The sequence below is a fragment of the Tribolium castaneum genome, chromosome 7 (assembly GCF_031307605.1).
Source record: "Tribolium castaneum strain GA2 chromosome 7, icTriCast1.1, whole genome shotgun sequence".
In the NCBI taxonomy this organism is placed as follows: Eukaryota; Metazoa; Arthropoda; class Insecta; order Coleoptera; family Tenebrionidae; genus Tribolium; species Tribolium castaneum.
Window position 1 is genome coordinate 14,280,658 of NC_087400.1, and position 12,554 is coordinate 14,293,211.

Genomic DNA, 12,554 nt, shown 5'->3' on the forward strand with positions numbered 1-12,554 from the left:
ATAATAAGATTGATTGTAGTGAATTACTAAATCAACTTTCTTTCACTGTTCCACGGCTTAATTCGCGCTCAACTCCCACTTTTTATATAGGTATAAGTCGCGTTAATTTAGCTCTGAAAGCTCCTATTACTGTTATGTCTTCTTACTTTAATAAAATTTGTAGTCGTTGTGATATACATAGTGATAATTTAGCTGTTATTATTAATACTGTCTGCTTGGCATATAAAGATTACGTATAAAATGTGTATGTTAGGTTGTTTTTGCATTTGTAACTAGTGTTTATTGTATTTTAGTTTTAATTGTATTTTAATTTTTTTTTCCTGTAATTGGGTTATGTACCTGTTGGAAAATAAACTTATTATTATTATTATTATTATTATTATTATTATTATTATTATTATTATTATTATTATTATTATTATTATTATTATTATTATTACTATTAATATTATTAGTATTAAAAACCGATTATAACTTTTGTATAGTAAATGTTTTTATACCAGTTTTGAAATGAGTTATTAATTTTAGACAATTTCTTGCATAAAAACACAGATCACAGATGATCTCTTGCATAGAAATGAGAAAACGCTTATGTAACACACAAAATAAGCTTCATTTTTCCTTATTAAAAGTATTATTATTATTATTATTATTATTATTATTATTATTAATATTATTATTATTATTATTATTATTATTATTATTATTATTATTATTATTATTATTATTATTACTACTATTAATATTATAGTATTGCCTAAAAACACAGATCACAGATGATCTCTTGCATAGAAATGAGAAAACGCTCATGTAACACACAAAATAAGCTTCATTTTTCCTTATTAAAAGTATTATTATTATTACTTTTATTACTATTACTATTATTATTATTATTGTTATTATTATTATTATTATTATTATTATTATTATTATTATTATTATTATTATTATTATTATTATTATTTTCATTATTATTATTATTATTATTATTACTATTATTATTATTAAAAACCGATTATAACTTTTGTATAGTAAATGTTTTTATACCAGTTTTAAAATGAGTTATTAATTTTAGATATTTTCTTGCCTAAAAACACAAATCACAGATGATCTCTTGCATAGAAATGAGAAAACGCTCATATAACACACAAAACAAGCTTCATTTTTGCTTAGAAAACTAAGCTTACTTTCATAACTATTATTATTATTATTATTATTATTATTATTATTATTATTATTATTATTATTATTATTATTATTATTATTATTATTATTATTATTATTATTATTATTATTAAAAACTTATATTAAACAGACAGAAAACGTATTATGTCACAAAAGAGCTTATTATGTATCACTTTAAATAGAAGCAGTTTATCCTGTTTGTTCCTTTTGCTTACATAAGAGCAAACTTTTATAAAGCGTAACTAAAGCCACATATTCTGACACAAAAAAACGAATTACGTTATAGACTTGACGAGAACGGCGTATCTCGGACTCTTATAGGACTCTTATAGAAACAAAAAGTATCAGTTTGGATTAAAACAAATTATTTTTGTTGACTCTTAGTCCGAATTGTTCATCAGTTCAAACAAAAACGGCTTATTTTAGACGATCTTTTGCTTTGAACAAGAAAACTTACATCGAACAGACTAAAAACGTATAAATCTGGCATAAAAGAGCAATTTATGTATCACTTTGTATAAAGGCAGCTAATCCTATTCGTTTCATTGCTAAAATAGACTAAATTGTTATTAATCCTAACAAAAACGCAGTATTTTGGCACAAAATACTAATTACATTATAGTTATGACGAGAATAGCTTATTTGGAATGATTCTATGCTTCCAAACGAGTAAATTTTTATTAAACAGATGCCAAACATCATGTTTTGTCCTATAATGACATTTTATATTGCAGTTTGTATTAAAACAAAGTATTTTCGTTGATTCTTTGTTTGAAGCAGCAAACCTAACATTAAAGAATCTGAAAACTTTGTATTCGGACACAAACCACCGAATTTTGTATCAGTTTAGACAAAAACGGTTGATTTTCGACAATATTTTGCTTTGAACAAGAAAACTTATATCAAACAGACTAAAAACGTCTTATTTTGGCACAAAACAAAAGATTTGCGTTATAGTCTTGACGAGAACTGTTAATTTCAAACGATTCTATGCTTTGAAACCAGTATACTTTCACTAAACAGAGGCAAAACGTCTGATTTCGCCTTTGAAAAACGATTTATGTCACAGTTTGGATTAAAACCAATTATTTTCGTTTATTCATTGTTACAAACAAGAAACCTTACATCAAAGAAACTGAAAACTCCTTATTCAGGCACAGAAATTCGAATTACGTTTCAGTCTGGACAAAAACTGCTTATTTTAGACGATCCTTTGTTTTGAACACGAAAACTTACATTAAAAAGATTAAAAACATCTTATTCTGGCTGAAAACTGCAAATTATATATTACTCTAGATAAAAGCAATTTATCCTGATTACTCCTTTACTTAGAATAGAGTAAACTTGTATAAAACTTAATAAAAACTTTAAATTTCGTCTTAAAGAAATAATTTACGTAATAGTCTTGACCAGCACTGTTAATTTCAAGCGATTTTATGATTGGAAACGAATGAACTTTTATGGGGCAGATGCAAAACCACATATTACCATATAAAGCGTTGTTTTAAAGCAAAGTATTACGTTTTGCAACAAGAAATTTTACGTCAAAGAAACTCTAAATTTCGTATCCATGCACAAATATCGAATTACGTATCATTTTAGGCAAATACAGCTATTTTTAAACGATTCCTTGCTATAAACAAGAAAAATTTTATCAAACATATTGAAAACGTTTTATTCTCGAAAATAAGAGCAAATTATGTATCAGTTTTAACAAAAGCGGATTACTCTGTTTGATTCTATGCTTAGAGTAGAGTAAACTACTATAAAACGTAATGAAAACTCTATATTCAAGCTCAAAAGAACAAATTACGTTATAGTTTTGACAAAAAAAAATATTTCGGACGATTACATTCTTCGAAGTTAGCAAACTTTAATTAAACAAGTGCAAAAGCTAATACTTTGCTTTAAAATAACGATTTATGTGGTAATATGGTGTTTTGCATCTGTCCTATAAAAGTTTACTCGTTTCGCTCCATTGAATCATTCGAAATAAATTATTTTGCCACAACAACAACGAAAATAATTTGTTTTTGTTTAAACTGTAACTTAAGTAGTTTTTATAAAACGAACTAAGACGTTTGGCATCTGTTTAGTGAAAGTTTTCTCGTTTGGGGGCATAAAATCGTTTGAAATTAACAGTTCTGGTCAAAACTATAACGTAAATTATTTCTTTGAGACGAAATTTAAAAATTTTCATTAAGTTTTATGCAAGTTTGCCCTATTCTAAGCAAAGGAGTATTCAGGATAAACTGCTTTTATCCAAAGTAATACATAATTTGCAGTTTTGAGCCAGAATAAGACGTTTTTAATCTTTTTAATGTAAGTTTTCGTGTTCAAAACAAAGGATCGTCTAAAATAAGCAGTTTCTGTCCAAACTGAAACGTAATTTGATTTTCTGTGCCTGAATAAGAGGTTTTCAGTTACTTTGATGTAAGGTTTCTTGTTTGTAACAATGAATAAACGAAAATAATTGGTTTTAATCCAAACTGTGACATAAATCGTTTTTCAAAGGCGAAATCAGACGTTTTGCCTCTGTTTAGTGAAAGTATACTGGTTTCAAAGCATAGAATCGTTTGAAATTAACAGTTCTCGTCAAGACTATAACGCAAATCTTTTGTTTTGTGCTAAAATAAGACGTTTTTAGTCTGTTTGATATGTTTTCTTGTTCAAAGCAAAATATTGTCGAAAATCAACCGTTTTTGTCTAAATAATGTTAGGTTTGCTGCTTCAAACAAAGAATCAACGAAAATACTTGGTTTTAATACAAACTGCAATATAAAATGTCATTATAGGACAAAACATGATGTTTGGCATTTGTTTAATAAAAATTTACTCGTTTGGAAGCATAGAATCATTCCAAATAAGCTATTCTCGTCATAACTATAATGTAATTAGTATTTTGTGCCAAAATACTGCGTTTTTGTTAGGATTAATAACAATTTAGTCTATTTTAGCAATGAAACGAATAGGATTAGCTGCCTTTATACAAAGTGATACATAAATTGCTCTTTTATGCCAGATTTATACGTTTTTAGTCTGTTCGATGTAAGTTTTCTTGTTCAAAGCAAAAGATCGTCTAAAATAAGCCGTTTTTGTTTGAACTGATGAACAATTCGGACTAAGAGTCAACAAAAATAATTTGTTTTAATCCAAACTGATACTTTTTGTTTCTATAAGAGTCCTATAAGAGTCCGAGATACGCCGTTCTCGTCAAGTCTATAACGTAATTCGTTTTTTTGTGTCAGAATATGTGGCTTTAGTTACGCTTTATAAAAGTTTGCTCTTATGTAAACAAAGGAACAAACAGGATAAACTGCTTCTATTTAAAGTGATACATAATAAGCTCTTTTGTGACAGAATACGTTTTCTGTCTGTTTAATATAAGTTTTTAATAATAATAATAATAATAATAATAATAATAATAATAATAATAATAATAATAATAATAATAATAATAATATTAATAATAATAATGATAATAACAATAATAATAATAATAATAATAGTAATGGAAGTAAGCTTAGTTTTCTAAGCAAAAATGAAGCTTGTTTTGTGTGTTATATGAGCGTTTTCTCATTTCTATGCAAGAGATCATCTGTGATCTGTGTTTTTAGGCAAGAAATTGTCTAAAATTAATAACTCATTTCAAAACTGGTATAAAAACATTTACTATACAAAAGTTATAATCGGTTTTTAATACTAATAAAATTAATAGTAATAATAATAATAATAATAATAATAATAATAATAATAATAATAATAATAATAATAATATTAATAATAATAATAATAATAATACTTTTAATAAGGAAAAATGAAGCTTATTTTGTGTGTTACATGAGCGTTTTCTCATTTCTATGCAAGAGATCATCTGTGATCTGTGTTTTTAGGCAAGAAATTGTCTAAAATTAATAACTCATTTCAAAACTGGTATAAAAACATTTACTATACAAAAGTTATAATCGGTTTTTAATACTAATAATATTAATAGTAATAATAATAATAATAATAATAATAATAATAATAATAATAATAATAATAATAATAATAATAATAATAATAAAAATAATAATAATAGTAGTAATAAAAGTAATCTTAGTTTTCTAAGCAAAAATAAAGCTTATTTTGTGTTATATGAGCGTTTTCTCATTTCTATGCAAGAGATCATCTGTGATCTGTGTTTTTAGGCAAGAAATTGTCTAAAATTAATAACTCATTTTAAAACTGGTATAAAAACATTTACTATACAAAAGTTAATAAAAATAATAATAATAATAATAGTAATAAAAATAATAATAATAATACTTTTAATAAGAAAAAATGAAGTTTATTTTGTGAGTTACATGAGCGTTTTCTCATTTCTATGTAAAAGATCATGTGTGATCTGTGTTTTTAGGCAATCTAAGCCATTTTATAGTTTTTAGGCAAGAAATTGGCTAAAATTAATCACTCATTTTAAAACTGGTATAAAAACATTTACTATACAAATGTTATAATCGGTTTTTAATAATAATAATAATAATAATAATAATAATAATAATAATAATAATAATAATAATAATAATAATAACAATAATAATAATAATAATAATAATACTTATAATAATGAATTTCTTTTTAAATTAAAGCTTAGTTTTTCTAAGCAAAAATGAAACTTATTTTGTGTGTTATATGAGCGTATTCTCATTTCTGTGCAAGAGATCATCTGTGATCTGTGTTTTTAGGCAAGAAATTGTCTAAAATTAATAACTCATTTTAAAACTGGTATAAAAACATTTACTATACAAAAGTTAATAATAATAGTAATAATAATAACACTAATAATAATAATAATAATAATAATAATAATAGTAATAGTAATAAAAGTAATAATAATAATAATAATACTTTTAATAAGGAAAAATGAAGTTTATTTTGTGTGTTACATGAGCGTTTTCTCATTTCTATGCAAGAGATCATCTGTGATCTGTGTTTTTAGGCAAGAAATTGTCTAAAATTAATAACTCATTTTAAAACTGGTATAAAAACATTTACTATACACAAGTTATAATCGGTGTATAATAATAATAATATTAATAATAATAATAATAATAATAATTTAATAATAATACTAATAATACTAATAGTACTAAATTTGCTTATAAGCAAGCAATTAATTAAGGTAACAGTTTTTTGGTTTCTTGCTTAATCTAAGATAAGTTACACTTATCAATTTTTATTTTTTTACTAAAATTAAAGCTGATAAAATTTCCTACAAAATAATTATTTGCATTTTTTATGTAGAACTAACCATAAGCGAGATATAAGTTTGAAAATAATTAATATTTAAAAAAAAAGTGCTTTAACAGAAAATGTTTTGTGATTTAAAATACGCTTAATTTATTGCGTCCAATACTTTATTAGAAGAAAAAGGAGGTGACATAAAAGTCACTGAAGTCTTCAGAGTCGTTTTTAAATGCTGCATTTTTGTCTTCGTCTCAAACATTAAAAACTGAACTACATTTTTGTTCAGTAACAGTTACAGTTTTCTTATTGCTTTTTTGCTTATATCTCGAAAACAGTTACTCCTATCAATTTTTATCTTTTTTTCAAAATTAAAGCTGATAAAATTTGCTACAAAATAGTTATTTGCATTTTTCTTGTAGGACCATCCATAAGCGAGTTATAGAGTTGGATATAAATAATATTTAACAAAAATTTGCTTTAAAATAAAATGTTTGAAAAACTGAAACTAAACTAAATTGTGTCTAACACTTTAGTAGAGGAAAAAGGAGAAGACATAAAAGTCACTAAAGGTTTCAGAGTCGTCTTTAGTCGTCATATTAATAACAATAACATTAATAATAATAATACTAATAGTACTAAATTTGCTTATATGCAAACGCTTAATTAAGGTAACAGTTTTTTGGTTTCTTGCTTATATCTCGAAATCAGTTACTCCTATCAATTTTTATCTTTTTACTAAAATTAAAGCTGATAAAATTTCCTACAAAATAGTTATTTGCATTTTTCATGTAGGACTAACCACAAGCGAGATATATGTTTGAAAATAATTAATATTTAAATAACAGAAAATGTCTTGTGATTTAAAATACACTTAATTTATTGGGTCCAATACTTTATTAGAGGAAAAAGGAGGTGACATAAAAGTCACTGAAGTCTTCAGAGTCGTTTTTAAATGCTGCATCTTCGACTACGTCTCAAACATTGAAAAATGTATTACATTTTTGTTCAGTAACTGTAACAGTTTTCACTTTGGTTTTTTGCTTATATCTCGAAAACCGTTATTCCTATCAAATTTTATCTTTTTTTCAAAATTAAAGTTAAAAAAATTTCCTACAAAATTGTTATTTGCAAATTTCCTGTAGGACCAACCATAGGCGAGTTATAGAGTTGGATATAAATAATATTTAACAAAAATTTGCTTTAAAATAAAATGTTTGAAAAACCGAAATTAAACTATATTAATTGGATCTAACACTATAGTAGAGGAAAAAGGAGAAGACATAAAAGTCACTAAAGGTTTCAGAGTCGTCTTTAGTCGTCATATTAATAACAATAACATTAATAATAATAATACTAATAGTACTAAATTTGCTTATATGCAAACGCTTAATTAAGGTAACAGTTTTTTGGTTTCTTGCTTATATCTCGAAATCAGTTACTCCTATCAATTTTTATCTTTTTACTAAAATTAAAGCTGATAAAATTTCCTTCAAAATAGTTATTTGCATTTTTCATGTAGGACTAACCACAAGCGAGATATATGTTTGAAAATAATTAATATTTAAATAACAGAAAATGTCTTGTGATTTAAAATACACTTAATTTATTGGGTCCAATACTTTATTAGAGGAAAAAGGAGGTGACATAAAAGTCACTGAAGTCTTCAGAGTCGTTTTTAAATGCTGCATCTTCGACTACGTCTCAAACATTAAAAAATGTATTACATTTTTGTTCAGTAACTGTAACAGTTTTCACTTTGGTTTTTTGCTTATATCTCGAAAACCGTTATTCCTATCAAATTTTATCTTTTTTTCAAAATTAAAGTTAAAAAAATTTCCTACAAAATTGTTATTTGCAAATTTCCTGTAGGACCAACCATAGGCGAGTTATAGAGTTGGATATAAATAATATTTAACAAAAATTTGCTTTAAAATAAAATGTTTAAAAAACTGAAATTAAACTAAATTAATTGGGTCTAACACTTTAGTAGTAATTCGTTTTTTTGTGTCAGAACATGTGGCTTTAGTTACGCTTTATAAAAGTTTGCTCTTATGTACGTTATAGACTTGACGAGAACGGCGTATCTCGGACTCTTATAGGACTCTTCTAGAAACAAAAAGTATCAGTTTGGAGTAAAACAAATTATTTTTGTTGACTCTTAGTCCGAATTGTTCATCAGTTCAAACAAAAACGGCTTATTTTAGACGTTATTACTACTATTATTATTATTTTTATTACTATTATTATTATTATTATTATTATTATTATTATTATTATTATTATTATTATTATTACCATAATTATTATTATTATTATTATTATTATTATTTTTATTAATATTATTATTATTATTACTATTATTATTAATAAAAACCGATTATAACTTTTGTATAGTAAATGTTTTTATACCAGTTTTAAAATGAGTTATTAATTTTAGATAATTTCTTGCCTAAAAACACAGATCACAAATGATCTCTTGCATAGAAATGAGAAAACGCTCAGATAACACAAAATAAGCTTCATTTTTGCTTAGAAAAACTAAGCTTTAATTTAGAAAGAAATTCATTATAAGTATTACTATTATTATTATTATTACTTTTATTACTATTATTATTATTATTATTATTATTATTATTATAATTATTATTATTATTATTATTATTATTATTATTATTATTATTATTATTATTATTATTATTATTAAAAACCGATTATAACTTTTGTATAGTAAATGTTTTTATACCAGTTTTAAAATGAGTAATTAATTTTAGACAATTTCTTGCCTAAAAACACAGATCACAGATGATCTCTTGCATAGAAATGAGAAAACGCTCATATAACACACAAAATAAGCTTCATTTTTGCTTAAAAAACTAAGCTTTCCTTTATTACTAATATTATTATTTTTATTTCTATTATTATTATTATTATTTTTATTATTAAAAACTTCTATTAAACAGACAGAAAACGTCGTATTCTGTCACAAATGAGCTAATTATGTATCACTTTAAATAGAAGCAGTTTATCCTGTTAATTTCTTTGCTTACATAAGAGCAAACTTTTATAAAGCGTAACTAAAGCTACATATTCTGACACAAAAAAACGAATTACGTTATAGACTTGACGAGAACGGCGTATCTCGGACTCTTATAGGACTCTTATAGAAACAAAAAGTATCAGTTTGGATTAAAACAAATTATTTTTGTTCACTCTTAGTCCGAATTATTCATCAGTTCAAACAAAAACGGCTTATTTTAGACGTTATTACTACTATTATTATTATTTTTATTACTATTATTATTATTATTATTATTATTATTATTATTATTATTATTATTAATATTATTATTATTATTACTATTATTATTAATAAAAACCGATTATAACTTTTGTATAGTAAATGTTTTTATACCAGTTTTGAAATGAGAATAATCTTTAACAAAAATTTGCTTTAAAATAAAATGTTTGAAAAACCGAAATTAAACTAAATTAATTGGGTCTAACACTTTAGTAGAGAAAAAAGGAGAAGACATAAAAATCACCAAAGTCTTCAAAGTTGTTTTTAGTCGTCATATTAATAACAATAACATTAATAATAATAATACTAATAGTACTAAATTTGCTTATATACAAGCGCTTAATTAAGGTAACAGTTTTTGGTTTCTTGCTTATATCTCGAAAACAGTTACTCCTATCAATTTTTATCTTTCTCTAAAAATTAAAGCTGATAAAATTTCTTACAAAATAGTTATTCGCATTTCTTTTGTAAGACCAACCATAAGCGAGTTATAGAGTTGGATATAAATAATATTTAACAAAAATTTGCTTTAAAATAAAATGTTTGAAAAACCGAAATTAAACTAAATTAATTGGATCTAACAATTTAGTAGAGGAAAAAGGAGAAGACATAAAAGTCACCAAAGTCTTCAGAGACGTTTTTAGTCGTCATATTAATAACAATAACATTAATAATAATAATACTTATAGTACTAAATTTGCTTATATGCAAGCGCTTAATTAAGGTAACAGTTTTTTGGTTTCTTGCTTATATCTCAAAATCAGTTACTCCTATCAATTTTTATCTTTTTACTAAAATTAAAGCTGCTAAAATTTCCTACAAAATAGTTATTTGCATTTTTCATGTAGAACTAACCATAAGCGAGATATAAGTTTGAAAATAATTAATATTTTAAAAAAAAGTGCTTTAACAGAAAATGTCTTGTGATTTAAAATACGTTTAATTTATTTGGTCCAATACTTTATTAGAAAAAAAAGGAGGTGACATAAAAGTCACTGAAGTCTTCAGAGTCGTTTTTAAATGCTGCATTTTCGTCTTCGTCTCAAACATTGAAAACTGAATTACATTTTTATTCAGTAACAGTTACAGTTTTCTTATTGGTTTTTTTGCTTATATCGAAAACAGTTACTCCTATCAATTTTTATCTGTTTTTTAAAATTAAAGCTGATAAAATTTATTACTACTACGTTATTACTACTATTATTATTATTTTTATTACTATTATTATTATTATTATTATTATTATTATTATTATTATTACTATAATTATTATTATTATTAATATTATTATTATTATTATTATTATTATTATTATTTTTATTAATATTATTATTATTATTACTATTATTATTAATAAAAACCGATTATAACTTTTGTATAGTAAATGTTTTTATACCAGTTTTAAAATGAGTTATTAATTTTTTAATTTCGGTTTTCAAACATTTTATTTTAAAGCAAATTTTTGTTAAAGATTATTTATATCCAACTCTATAACTCACTTACGAGTATAGTTGGTCTTACAAAAGAAATGCAAATAACTATTTTGTAGGAAATTTTATCAGCTTTAATTTTGAAAGAATGATAAAAATTGATAGGAGTAACTGTTTTCGAGATATAAGCAAAAAACCAAAGTGAAAACTGTTACAGTTACTGAACAAAAATGTAATTCAGTTTTCAATGTTTGAGACGAAGTCGAAAATGCAGCATTTAAAAACGACTCTGAAGACTTCAGTGACTTTTATGTCACCTCCTTTTTTTTCTAATAAAGTATTGAACCCAATAAATTAAGTGTATTTTAAATCACAAGACATTTTCTGTTAAAGCACTTTTTTTTAAATATTAATTGTTTTCAAACTTAAATCTCGCTTATGGTTAGTCCTACATGAAAAATGCAAATAACTATTTTGTAGGAAATTTTAGCAGCTTTAATTTTAGTAAAAAGATAAAAATTGATAGGAGTAACTGTTTTTGAGATATAAGCAAGAAACCAAAAAACTGTTACCTCAATTAAGCGCTTGCATATAAGCAAATTTTGTACTATTAGTATTATTATTAATAATGTTATTGTTTTTATTATGACGATTAAAAACGTCTCTGAAGACTTTGGTGACTTTTATGTCTTCTCCTTTTTCCTCTACTAAAGTGTTAGATCCAATTAATTTAGTTTAATTTCGGTTTTTCAAACATTTTATTTTAAAGCAAATTTTTGTTAAATATTATTTATATCCAACTCTATAACTCGCCTATGGTTGGTCCTACAGGAAATTTGCAAATTACTATTTTGTAGGAAATTTTTTCAGCTTTAATTTTGAAAAAAAGATAAAATTTGATAGGAATAACAGTTTTCGAGATATAAGCAAAAAACCAAAGTGAAAACTGTTACAGTTACTGAACAAAAATGTAATTCAGTTTTCAATGTTTGAGACGAAGTCGAAAATGCAGCATTTAAAAACGACTCTGAAGACTTCAGTGATTTTTATGTCACCTCCTTTTTCTTCTAATAAAGTATTGGATCCAATAAATTAAGTGTATTTTAAATCACAAGACATTTTCTGTTAAAGCACTTTTTTTTAAATATTAATTATTTTCATACTTATATCTCGCTTATGGTTAGTCCTACATAAAAAATGGAAATAACTATTTTGTAGGAAATTTTATCAGCTTTAATTTTAGTAAAAAGGAAAAAATTGATAGGAGTAACTGATTTCGAGATATAAGCAAGAAACCAAAAAACTGTTACCTTAATTAAGCGTTTGCATATAAGCAAATTTTGTACTATTAGTATTATTATTATTAATGTTATTGTTATTAATATGACAACTAAAGACGACTCTGAAACCTT